This window comes from Culex quinquefasciatus, chromosome 2 (genome assembly GCF_015732765.1).
Source record: "Culex quinquefasciatus strain JHB chromosome 2, VPISU_Cqui_1.0_pri_paternal, whole genome shotgun sequence".
Classification (NCBI taxonomy): Eukaryota; Metazoa; Arthropoda; class Insecta; order Diptera; family Culicidae; genus Culex; species Culex quinquefasciatus.
In genome coordinates this window covers 170,549,043-170,563,187 of record NC_051862.1, presented here as the reverse complement: position 1 = coordinate 170,563,187, position 14,145 = coordinate 170,549,043, and the positions used below count along the sequence as shown (strand labels likewise).

Here is a 14,145-nt window from a genome sequence, read left to right as displayed (position 1 = left end):
TCTTTTGTAAAAATTGACCAATTTTTACGGTAGGCCTAAAGAGGAGCCAAAACTCCTCCGAATAGCGTAATTGTTACTACGATTTGGCTTAATTAAGGTGAGTAAAATGTTATTTTTTGTTTTCTCAGGCAGTTCATACAAATCGAATCTTTTCCAGAATCAAATTTACACAAATTTGGCAAAACCTATAGACAGACCAGACAGTTTGACCCCCTTATAGGAGTCCAAAACGAACCAGAACCGCCATGGTGGCGTGGACAATAACCTGAAGAAAACGATTCCGTGCCAGGACGGTAAAATTTCTTTTAGGGAACGGTTAGTCAACGGATCGGAACGGAATCGGTGCGGGCTCTTTCGGATACGGACAAGCAAGAACGGAAACAAGCAAAAATGCTGAGAACCGAACGGAGACGGATATGGACCATGTTGCCCAAAACACAAGGCAGACGATCTAGTCGTCCACGATCTCCACCAGGTCCACGCACCGCTCGAACTCCAACTTGTTCTCTGGATGGAACGGCCAAACAACAACCCGGAGCATTTGAGATCGTTTGTCTGCGGGCCAGCTACCGGCACCCATCGGCCGCGTAAGCTGAAAACGATGAATCTGGTCGCGCTGAAGCGTGGTAAATGTGGAGAGAAATCAGGGGCTCGTCACCATAGGTTCATTAGGATTCAACGTTTGTTGCAAGCTGGGCAAGATCGATTCCAGGTGAAAAAATGTTTTAAATCGTGCATACTGTACTGATTACTATACGGTGCTTTTTCTTTGCCTTCCAGGATAAACACTTGGACCAGCGATAGGCGCGAATTGCAAACCAAGCAGCTAAACGCGAATCTCAACCCGGAATCGATTCGGTTCAAGATGTGCAGCACATTCTTGAAGCGAGTACGCCGGCTAGAAGGTCGGTCACGAGAAATTCCAGACGCGATCGTATTTCGTCCCTCGGCAATGTTCAGTCTGAATGAACTGCCTCCTCTAGAATGGTTTCCAGGGGTAATTGCTGGCGCTGAATGATTTTGTGTTGACAAAATAGTAGGTGAGTACCATTCCGTATTTTTAAAATCACCATAAAGTTTAAAGGGAGCAATTCAATTCCCAGTTAATTTTTTTTAATTTCTTCGCTAATATTGATTCATGTTTAGTAAGATTCACCGAGCCACGTAGCTTAGTGGTAACGCTTCCGCCGCGTAAGCGTTAGATCGAGGTTCAAATCCCGGCTCGGATCAACACAACTGGTGATCGTTTCTCTTCTGGATTCGATTGCTTAGTAAAGGGAAGGTAGAGCATCGTCACAAGCTGGACCTTATTAACGACACCTTAGGAAGGCGTCCTATGGAATGTTAACATTAACCTGCACATGTTAACATTAAGTAAAAAAATAGCCACTGAATCCACTTTGTAAATGCCGGCCCCGATACTCTTCAAGTGTGTTCCCCTCAAGAACTGGGAAAGATTTACTTTACTTTAGTAAGATTGTATTCTCTAATGCTCTGTTGGATTTGGTGTTCGATGTTGTTTTCAAACTATTACATTTTTATACTGTCATTAAATGCTTTTCGTTGAAATGTTTTTGATTGTTTATTATTCAATCGGAAACGTATTTCTTTTGAAATAGCATTTAAATGCAGCATGCAAAACTAAAACCATGAAAATTACATCGGATTCCAGATTCAGCGGAGCAAAAAAAAATTTCGGCTTGGGTAAATTTACGTAGATTTCATCGGAAATTTACATGTTTTCGTAGCGCTTTTGGTTCGGCACGATTACATTGGAAGGCACTTAAATTTACAATGAATTCGACGTAAATTCGCATCATTAATGACGTGCACTTTTGGTACATCATAAATGATGTAAATTTACCGGATTATTTTTTTCTGTGTAGACAATGAACATTAAAATTTACTGTGTTGTAGTTAGTTTGCTCCTCGACAAAACCGTTACTGTCACAAGTCGCCATTTGTGTCTTTTTACGGTTTGTTTTGATGGTCGGGATTTTAAGCTCAGAATTTAAATTAACTTTTTAATTTTACTATCCCGTCACACCAAACTAAACACACTCACAAACCATATTCACCAGCACACATTCAAACGTATGTAAGGGACACGTCGAAAGTTTTCCATGCCAGCAAAAAAAAAGAAAACAAGATGGCGCCCGGAACGAGTCAATTAACCCCTTAACTTTGGAGCAAACTCTTCTTCGTCTGCTGCTTGCTTAGGTTTAAGGTGGTGTTGTCGCCGGCGCCCGAGCGGAACGGGACGGCCATTTGAATTTAATTATTCAGTTAACACATTCCTGGGCAAACAAATTCCTTCGGAAGCTGCTGCAGTAGTCGTCGAAGCCAACGTCGTCTGCGTTGTCAACATTCGGGGAAATGGCATCGAATTAATTCGTAATCTGCTTGAACAAGGATTATTGCCGTACTATGGTGCTAGGCGGGACGAGGAGGGGATCCGTTGTTTGTGGACCCCCGAATTGGTGCGTTTATGGGACAAATTTCTACAAAATGCGGTCGATGGGGATTATCCTTGTTAAGGGTTTGGAACAGCTTTTAAATCTTGGGAACTTTTGAAGACACAAAGAACATCTTTTCAATCTAGTTGTTCTTATATGTGATGCATAGTTGTGGTTAAGTTTTATTGCCAATTTTCAATTTAATTCGTCTTGTCTATTTCTTTTTTTGCATTAGAAAAAGTGATAAGATGTGGTTATTGGGCGTGTCTTTTAATAATCGAAATATTTTCGTCCTTAATCACGTTCTGCGCGCTCTCACCACCAGCATAAGTTCGGCGGAGCATGTAGACATTCGATGAAATGGTGACAACCAGAAAGGTCACGATGAAACCGACAACTTTGACGTTGTTGGCAAAACATATCGACTGAAACCGACGACGAAGTAGTCCAGATTTATCTGAAAAGTTTTCCAGACCAAAAAGGCGACAAATGTGCCCTTAGAGCAAGTTTTTCGGAGTGTTGTTCTAACCCCGTGCTCACCACCCCCTCCACTGTGTTCGATATAATGCATCTGAAACATCGTTATGTGGTCCCAGAGATGGGACCAGCAGCTGTCAACGTGAATATGGTTGAAGCGGTTATTTTTTGGGAGTTGTTTTTGATAAAAAGTGGGTATAATATGTTTTGGTTGTAAAGAACATAGATTCTTGTTTCTTTTCAAATGTTATGCCAAACAAGTGTTAACTTATGAAATGTTTAATCTTTTATTTCAATACCGTAAACAGAAGTGAAATTGGTTTCGGGAGGTAGACAAGTTACTAACCGATTTGACTTTAAAAGCACATCAAATTCTAAAGTGGAAACACACAACTCAAGAGAGGGATTATCCAGGTTTTGTTTTACCACGAATTTGTGATTTTGGCAGCTCTCGATTCCCGCGAATTTTCGTCAAGATTACTGGGAATTCCAAGTATCCATACAAATACTGAAATAAATACAGTCCAGACTCGCTTATCAAAAGTTTGGATTATCCGAAGTTCGATTATCTGAAGGTTTAGGTGGGATTTCAGATATTCGAATCATGAACAAATTTGTTTTTTGTTTTTTTTTTAACTACAGTCTCGTTGTCAAATTTAAAGGGACTGTTGTGAGCGAGAGGTGTTAAATTATGGAAAGAAAAATTAAAGCATGCTTCTTGAAAGGACTGAAAAATTTATTGACAGCTAGAGCAATATTGATATCGGAAAGATCGACAGCCAGAAAGTCGACTGTATTAGTGATAAATTCAGGTTTTCCTAACAAAAGTGCTCCGATTTGGCTAAAATAACAAAATAACAAGAACAATATTTTGCCTTCCTCACTGAGGAAAGACTATAATCCTGCTCAAAAAATTAACTTTTTTTAAAAGCTCGAAGACCCACCTTCATGTATACATACCTAAGTAACATTTTTTTTCCAGGAGTTCTACAAGAGCTCTTCAAGATAGCTACAGCATAGTAGTTGGACCGCGGTAGGATAAAATTCTCTTTAAAACTTCTTCAGGAGTTTGGAAGAGTACTTGAAGAGAGTTTTATCCTACCGCGGTCCAAACTGCTATGCTGTAGCTATCTTGAAGAGCTCTTGTAGAACTCCTGGAAAAAAATGTTACTTGGGATAATATGTATTACATATCGACTCAGGATCGAAAACTGAACAAATTTCTGTGTGTTTGTATGTGTGTGTGTATGTGTATGTGTGTATGTATAAGACCAAAATTCTTGCCAAGTTTTCTCAGCACTGGCTGAACCGATTTTGATCAAACCAGTCTCATTCGACTTGGTTTAAGGTCTCATACTGCGCTATTGAATTGTTTGAAGTTTCGATAAATAGTTCAAAAGTTATGTATAAAAATGTGTATTAACATAAATTTGGATCTCACTTAAATGTGTGTAGACGATGTCCGGATCCATCATCCCACCTTTCCAACGAGTCCGTAACATTGAAGATCTGGCAACCCTGTCTCAGTTTATGACCACTTATGTCAGGGGTGACCAAAGTACCAAAGTACCAAACGTGGCCCGCGAGGTGTTTTTTTGTGGCCCGCGGACCCATTTTGAATGATCATGCAAAATGGCTCTTGGAACACTTGTAAAGTGATTTCACACTTTTTCAAAATTTGGGGTGTTAAAAAAAATTTGGTGGTTTTTTGTTTCATTTTTTGTCAAAACAAGTACCGTAAAACGGGGTGACTTTGATAGCCGGGGTGACTTTGATAGGTTTGAGATTTTTCCGCAAAATGAAGAGTACAAATTAAATACGTACGGAATGGTTTGGAATCATATTGACCGTGGTAGAGAAGTACTCAAAGAACCTTAAGAAGAACTTTTCGTAGCATTTTGTAAAGTTAAAAAAGTTAGTTAACTATTATTAAGAAATTGTTGATGAAAGGAATTATTTCAAACTTCTCAAAGTGTCATGATTTTGAATCGGAAAATGGAATGCATATTCGGATTCTTTTGACAATTTTCCACTAGGAGAAGGTAAAATAATTTTGTAAATATTTAATAATATGTGTTTTTGAAACATAATTAAAAACAATCTCCAAATTTATAGGCAATTTCAGTTGAACAAATTTCATATAACAAAAAAAAGCTGTGATTCGTGCTTCGAATTCAGTTTAAAATGCAATGTAAATCGATAATTTTATGAACAATACTAGGTTTAACGAATTTCAGGCATAATTCCAACATTTTTTACAATTTTACCTAAAACTTACATGTATTTTATTAAAAAGTTTAAAAACTTAGTTTACTAAATATAGACATTGATTTTTTTCTTTAAAACTATACCAGCAACCTTAGTGGTGGTACATTTAACTTAAAAATAAAGTTTGAACACCTTTAATCTGATTTTAACAAGAAAAACTATGACTATCAAAGTCACCCCGGAATTTAAAATGAGAATTTTTAACGTAACTATTTTTCTAAACATTATAGAAAAAACTTTTTTCAGATATAGTGCATGGACTTTGTGTGGCCTACCCCAGTACATGTTTTAAAAATAATAATCTTGAGAAAAACCTTTCCAGTTGGCAAATATTCCAAAAATAAATTGAAATCCTGTCAAAGTCACCCCGGTTTACGGTACTAATAATTTATTAATATATTGATCCCATTTTACGAAACAAATATTTTGTACAAAAATCTTAATAATTAAAACAATTTTACACGTTTCAATGTAAGTTAAACAAGTAAATATCGTCAAAACTTTCATCAAACATTTTTGAAAATGTTTATCAAACGTAGAAACCTGAAATAATTGCGAAAAAAATATAAGTATTCCATATTAGTTTGAAAGTCATAATGACCATTTTTATGAACTGGCCATCAAACTTCCCTCGGGTTTCAAACTCATGACAGCTGGATGACGAATCTGATTGACTACCATCTTATACAGGCAGACAAAATATTGAAATCGGAGGAATACGGTTGTTGCGAATATTTTACAAAGCTTTTGCCAACCAAACCTCCCCTTCCTCCTCATCTTTAATTTTTTTTTTTTCAAAATACTTCAAAATATCAATGGAAATTTAATTGCAATCAGCTGAAATCAATGGAGAACCGGATTCGAGTGGTAGAAATGACAGTTCTCCCATAAGAAATACATTGTAGAAAAAAGCAAAAACTGCTCGAATGGAAGTGCTCCATTAAAAATGCAGTTAGTGTTTTTCGCTAAAATGTTTTTTAAGTCGAATCTTAAATGTTTTGCATATAAAGATTGCAAATCAACTTTACATTTCACCATTTTCGAAAAAAAATCCTTTAAAATTTAATGAAAACACAAGTACATTCAACTAAATTAACATTTTTCAAATACCTAAAACAATTAAATAAACAATACTGATAGGAAAATGCCATTTCGTGTTTTCTATTATTTTTTTAACGGAATTATTGTTAACGAAAAAGTTACAAACGAAAATGTTATTTATGTATAACAGAAATTAAAAAAAATTAACTGATAGAATAGTTTTTAAAAGAAAAATAAAGCAATTTAATCTTTTTAATTACCTATCTTGTAAATTTGGCCTGCAAGCTAATTTGAGCTTCAAATTTGGCCCGGCCTCCAAAACTTTGAGCACCCCTGACTTAAGTGATATGTGTGTACTTTTTCCGGATCTAAAAAAATAGATTAAATTTATGTTGGTAAAGAGTGAGGAAGGCATGTGCCACATAGGTTGGATTAAGTCATTTTTTTTTCATTTGGCGATTAGGGTGCTCCTATCCAAAATAGCAAAAAAAATGAATTTTTCATCGATTTCGCAAAAAAGCACATTTTTAAAAAAAAATCTTATCTCCGGAACGGGTGAACCAAATTAGAGCACCTCGTTTGAAAAATAAGGTTATTAGTTGAACTTTTAAGGGCAAAAATGTTGCGGTTCGAAAAAACTTGGTCCTATGAAAAATTCATTTGCTAATTTTAAGGTCTCGGAACCAAAAAGCTCATATCTGAAGATATTTTCCCTGATTCCTTATAATTTTTTACAAAATATATCAACAAATTGCGAATATCCATTAACACATTAACACGCGCGCGAAAACGGGCAAATGACGAAAACGGGTAAAAATCAACTTTTTCACTAAAACTGCGATAACTTGAAATTTTAAGCGATGACTTATACTTTTTTGGGTACCGAATTTTGGTAATTCAAAGACGCAACTTTTGGTTCCCAAACATGTATGGGTTTAATAATAATTCCTTCCATTATCATCGTTGATCGGAAGGCACACAGTCGGTTGATTTCGTCGAGGTGATTGTGTTACAAATAACTTTAAATAGCTTAATTCTGGCTTACTTTTGCAAATGGTCCTATGTACATAGGAAACCCATGGCGCATTTTTTTTTATTTGAAAAGGTAACCTATAGTGCGTCCATCCCGGGAATTCCCGGGACAAAAATCCCGGGATTTTTCCAAAACCGAGAATTCCCGAATCCCGGGATTTTTCATATTTTGTCCCGGGAATTCCCGAAATTGAAAACATATAAAATTTTGGTCTAGGAATTCAGATTTGGTTGTGGAAATTAGTAATCGATAAGCATTTTAAAGCATTAAAATTTGTATTCGGCATATAACAGCATTAATTTGACAGGGAAAATTGTTCAAATTTTTGTTTACAGATCCGCAAAATGCTTTGCTCTTTAGATATTTTCTACTAAATTTTATTCATTTAAAAAAAGACTTATTATTATATTCATGTATATTTATGACTTAAAACTTGAAAAAAAGCATAATATTTTAAAAAATATTTAGCTATTCATCATAAACCATTAGACAGCTGTTTAAGCTAATTTGTTTTTGAATAATGTTCTGATTGTTTTGATTGATTTCGATTACAACAGAAACAGATCAAAACAATTCGTACACCGATTTCCAAATTTATTGCTCTAAAATCTCCTGTACCTATTCAGACTGCAGTCCCGATTATCCCCAGTTGGTAGTTGGTTGGTAGTGACTTATAGATAATTTTTTAAATATGTTTTTAAATATTAAACATAAAATTCCAAACTTATCCAAAGTGTTACATTGTCTGGTTTAATTTTATTTCTTGTTGTTTTAGACACTTTAATTGAAATTGTATAAGCTTTTGTAGTTATATTATATAACTAAAAAAATAAAAGAAATATATTCAAAATTCTGGTTCAATTAAATTCCAAAGCACATCAAAGAACACATTTTTTTAATGTGTTTTAAACTATCTAAAGACTGCTGTCCTTGTTCAGATTGAAGTGTAGCTTATCACCATTAACAGTTTTGAGCTAATTGTATGATTTAAGCAAGAAAAAAGTAACAAATATAATGAAAAAATAGATTTTTTGACTGCTGCAAAAATTTCCCGGGATCCCGGGAATTCCCGGGATTCAAAAAATATTTTTCCCGTATCCCGGGAAATTCAAAACCCGGGAAAATTGGATGCCCTAGTAACCTAGAATTAATCTTTTCTGAATCATTTACCTGGAGAATCAATGTGAAAGTTTAAGCGTATTTTGTCAATTTAAACGCTACTGTAGTTTTCCAATTGGAAGAAAAATTAAAATTACAAAATTCAACCAACAAAAAAGTTGATTTCCCATACAAAATTGAAATGCTTTGCGGAAGAGATTTTTTAAACAAACGTCAAACCAGCCTTAAACCTATCCTGTGGTCTTACCACCCCGAGCATGGGTAAATAACAAGGGAAATGTGTAATAATACCACTCTCTGGTATCAATACCAAATTTTGGCATTCCTGGACTCATTAAAATTTGTCTTAAGGATTATGCAAGAGCAAAATTTGGTATCATACCAATTTAAGGTATTGTTTTGATATTGCAAAATTGCAGAATTTGTCAATGGTCGGAAACCACATTTTTGTATTCTTTTGGTATTATAGTATTTTATCAAATTCCTCTGAAACTACGGGAAAATGTTGACCAATTTTGACAAAATAATTAGTTTTGCGCTACAATGATGCCTCAAAGCGAATGCTTTCATTGAAAACGGAAAATTTCAAACTTGATTTTAAACATTTTTGATTTACCCTCTGAAGAAATGACTTGAAATTGTGAAAAAAAATCTTAGTCAAGATACCACATTTTGGTATTATTTGGTATTAAAGTGTTTTTTTTTCTCAAATTCCTCTGAAACTATGAGATTTTTTTTAAATTTTGCGCTTAAATGACTTGAAACCCAAAAATGTTTAAGCTGATTTTCAATTTTTTTATAGACCCGCTAAGATTTTTTTTTAAATCGTTGAATTTCTCTAAGTTGGGATAACCATTTACTTTGAAAAACGAGTCAATCGACAGATTATTGAATTTTTGTAAATTTCAATCCAGTTTCATTTTAATAACACTTATTTTTCAATCTTGTAATTTTTCATAAGCTTCAAGCACAAGCCGTTTATCAATGACAAATGTATTCAATGTGGTGAAGAATATCACTAACAACAACATGGAATCATCAGGTGAGTAGATTTGGCTGTTGCATATGGATCACTTCCGTTTATCACTAACTGCATTTGCTGCACTGAAAAAATGGCAAGAAAATAACAAATTTTGGTATTACATGGGCAAATACCAGCGACCAAAATGTGCCCTTGGTTGCACGTTAATAAATGGTAAAATACCATGAAATCATACCAAAATCATGTATGTGGAAGATCACAGGAATACCAACATATGATTTTCCTAGGGCGCGAGAATACCCAAAAATAAAACCATGGCAATACCAAGTTTTGATATTCAAGCAATGTTTAAAAATCCAGAAGACCTCAACTTGGTATTGAAATGGTTTTATTTTGTGGTATTATTTTACCCTTGGAAAACATGGTTTGGTATTGTTGTGCCCTTCCACATACAAGACTTTGGTATGATTTAATGGTATTTTACCATCTATTACTGGGCAACCAAGCGCACATTTTGGTCCCTGTTATTTGCCCGAGGAATACCAAAATTTGGTATTCCCGTGTTAATTACCCCTGCTCGGGACTGGTTGTGGCCGGCGCTCAATTTAATTAATCAAATAATCATTTTTTACCGATCAAAGAGTTTTCCCGACTTGGGTCAGTCTCCCCAACAACTTCCTGGGTAAATCAGCGAGGTTCATTCAAGTTATATAAAAATACCTTTGATTGATATTAAGGTGGTCATCAGATATGGGAAAATGTTATGCAACCTAGACAAGACACACTCCAGAGTGATTCTTTTCCTGATTGCAAACAAAGCATCCTGCAATTTTTTGAAACTTTTGGTGCCTTTTTTGTATTAATAGACAGGTTTTACACCCCTGTCCCAACTCGGTATTCCTAAAGCACACTAATAAAATGCGTCCCAACGTTCTCACTTCGACCGATTCCTCTCACTTTCAAAGCCAAAACCACGTGGTAGATCTGTGAACGCACCCCTCAGTTCAATCTGTGTGCTCTGCTCTCCCCACTGTTTGTTCTCTCCTCTCTCCTTTTTTTTCCACTCACTCTCTCGGGCGAGTGCTTGCAGGCCGCTCCACTGCATCGAACACAACCCAGGGAGCGAAGCGTCCTTTGCGAAATTTGGCGAAAAGGACCTCCGACGACGACGGACTCCTCCGTCAATGCACGCACGCAATGTTTTGGCCCGGTTCAGTACGAATCTGACGGTCCGCGGCGGTGCCAGCATCCCCTGCCGGTTGTTTCTTCTTGTCGTCGTGTGTTTCGGTCGTTACGAAAAACAAAAAAAAAGAAAAGTGTGGAAAAGGGGCTTTTCACCGCGAGGATTATTGAAACGTGCGCGCGGGAGACAGTCACCTGAACGGTTGAGTCTACCGTGTTGAGGTGTGTGAGCTGAAGAAGACGACGCGGGGTTGTTGGTGAAAGGATTTATACGGAGGCTTTGAGGATGCGTGGAATAATTCATACGTATTAGGATTTAGATGAAATTACTAGGCCGCTCTTCGTCAGAGCATCACGTGGGAGTGAGTTTTCTTGGTGGAGTTTTCGGTGGAGGTTCATGCCTTGGGGGTGATCTGCGATGAAGATGGGTTGTGTCGACGACGAGTAGTTCAAAGGGAAAGCCGAAGGAATCTGTGTCCTCGACGTGCGACACTGCCGGAAGGATTACCGCCGTGAAGGGTGGGATGTGCGGTGATACCACGGGTTAACCGGAAGGTGACAAGACGCCGACCGTGACGTCTGCGGGCAAAGTTTCGTACTTTTGTTACAAGTTGAGAAGATTGCACACACGTGGTGGAAGACACGCTTCAAGGAAAAGTTGTCGCCAACTTGAGAGAAGAGTACAAGAAGTTGATAAGCTGGCAGTGGATTCGACAAAGTGCAATGCTGCTGGTATCCGGCATGATTCATGACCTCGACGACAGGGCAAAGTTGTACGGAAAGTACCTGCTGGAACAACGACACCAGCAGTGAGTGACAAGTTGTTGACAAACGGAGTGATAACGATGCACGATTAAGCAGCATCCTGGCACTGGTGACGCAATTCAATTAGATGTGGTGATGGTGGGTGGGAGCCAGCATTCAGGAAGCACACAATCGTACTCACACTTGGCACGGGAAAACGCCAAGGGAATACGTAATTGAATTTAGCGGCACTGGACAGAGCAAAAAGGAGCACCCCAGAACAATGCAATGTGGTGACAGTCTACCTGATCATCTGGATCGAGGTCTATGTGTCTTTGTGTAAATGTTCGTGAGTCGCTTTGAATAAAACGGCAAATTGCTATCGTTGAACGTGCGAATTAGTTTACGTGTGCGCAGGGTGGGTTTGTGTGTGTGCGGCTATTGTTAGAAGTGTAGCGAAACGATTAGTACGATTATCTTGACAAGCACCTGTGTACTACAAAACAGTAGTAGCGGTAGCAGGTTGATTCTCCGGCTTAATGGTTGAAATTATCACAGTGGGTGGACACGGACATTCGTGTTCAAATCATGGATTAACATAAACGGTTCTTTCATGGTGTGTAAGTATCGGTGGTGCATTTAAATTGCTTGATTTAGTTTCGGATTAAATTGTGTTATGAAGCAATGGCAATTGATCTCTATAGATTAAAATCAGTTTGATACTTGGATGTTGCAATTAAATCAAGATTTTCGAAAATTGTTTTTGTCATTACATCGTGATTTTGGCCCAAATTGATTTAACGACCTTTTGACATTCACAGATCCCAAAAAATCGATTTCAACCCTGAGATATTCAACAAAACCGTAAAAACTACGTGCAATGTTTTCACTTTTCATATCAAAAATGATTCGAATTGATCGAGCTATCTTAACACACCCTGCAAGTGCGACATCTGGCCAAAGGGATTTTAGTCAGAACGCGTATGTCACACGTACATGCCTGACAATTGTAAACATTTGTAATTGTAACTCGGGACTCTGGCAACAAACTTCAACCAAACTTCGAGACAATGCCCATAGCGGTCAGCCAAACTTTTTTTCTGAAACGACGTACAGTGACGCATTTAATGCACAACTTGATGAACTTTTTACATCCATCAAAAATCCTTAATAGCTTACTAAAACCATAACAAATTGGTTTATTTTTTGACTCGTAAAACTTTGTCCCAACAGAATAAGGTAAATCTTGTCACACAAAAAGTGATTTATTTTCCTTTGTTTTATTTGTGAACATGGTTTATAGCACATCAAACAAACAAAAGTCAGTTTTATTTATCCAAGGTCATAAAAAATTAATATTTTCTTGTCTTATAACAATCAAAGTTCAAATGATAATTACAATAAGTTAGACCGTTGCAAATATTTTTCAAAGTTTATGTCCCCCCCTTCAAAATCAGTTAAACAATCAGGGGGGGCAAAACAAATGTTTTCTCAAAAAACATTAAAATTTTAACGGAATTGTGCGTGTAATCAGCATTAAAAGTTTTAGAATGCATTCCACTGCGTTTATCAACATTTTAAGCATTTGCAAGTTTGTGCAATTTTTTTTTAAATTTTTTGTGAAATTACGTTGTACAGCGCTGCAAAATGTTTTTTTTTTTTCGGCGAAAAACAATTCGTCAATACTTAGATATTTTGAAAACTAATGATTGCAAAACATTAAGGCAGGTGTAAAACGTTCTTTAAAACACTTTTTCCATTCAAATGTTAGTACCATGGCCTGTGATTTAAATTTTTATACTTTATTACCTTTCATGGGGATGCAAATCGCTGAACATTTCGAAAATTTGGTTTTATACACAAAAAATATTTGATATTCTGCTGGTTCTTTGAATTTTTAGCGATTTTCAACCTCCTACAAAGTTTTTTTTATCTTATTTTGCACATTTTGACGATTAGTTGACATATAATACACTTCACTTAACAAGTTTCCTGAACTGTAATTTTAAAACTCCACATTAATAAGAAAGGAATTTAAAACAAAAAACTTTAATTGCACGACTTAGAAATATTACGGTTTTGAGAAAATGAAAAGACATTTGAGCAATTCTCTACCAAAACCGGAAATGGATTTGATTAGTTTTTTTTGTGGGTGCCTTCCCTATGACCAAAGAAGCTATTTTGTGTCATTGGTGCACCCATACAAGTCTCCATACAATTTTGGCAGCTGCACGGAGAAAAAAGAGTTCCCAAAATCGTGAACAAGCGTTCATGAAAATGGGAACCACGAACAAAGTGTTCAAATTTCATGGTACGTTTTTCAAAATCGTACCATGGGATTTGAACACTTTGTTCGAGGTTCCCATTTTTATGAACGCTTGTTCACGATTTTGGGAACTCTTTTTTCTCCGTGTGTCCATACAAAAATGGTATATAAATATTCAAACATCTGTAACTTTTAAGTGAATTTTCATATCAATGTTGTGTCTTCGGCAAAGTTGTAGGTATTGTTGAGGACTATTGAGAAAAAATATGCACACGAAAAAAATGCCGAGTTTATACCTAACAAAAACATAATTTCCCAAAATATGTTTTTTTTTTTTAATTTTCGAGTCTTTTTTAAATGACTTAGGCGTAAAAACCCGCAACATTTGAGCCATAGAAATGGTCGTCGAGTTATAAAGTTTTGAAAAAAAATCGAAATTTCACTCAAAAAATTGACCTTTTTTATGTAAAATTTGCAATCGAAAAGTACTCTACAGATTTTTTAATTAGGGGCCTCGTTTTCAAGATACAGCCACCAAAAATTTGTTTTTATCGAAATGGTTGCAGTTTTTGTTTTT

The 14,145-nt window shown here is 36.2% G+C and overlaps 1 protein-coding gene across 1 annotated transcript in view; it reads left to right on the top strand.

Moving 5' to 3' along the window:
• The first annotated feature begins 10,565 nt into the window (after positions 1 to 10,565).
• The window catches only part of LOC6041372 (zwei Ig domain protein zig-8), a 53,511-nt gene continuing 49,931 nt past the window's right edge, over positions 10,566 to 14,145 (top strand). The window contains exon 1 of the mRNA XM_038257109.1: positions 10,566 to 11,922. The gene's annotated coding sequence lies outside the window, so the exon portion shown is untranslated. The remainder of the gene's footprint in view (positions 11,923 to 14,145) is intronic.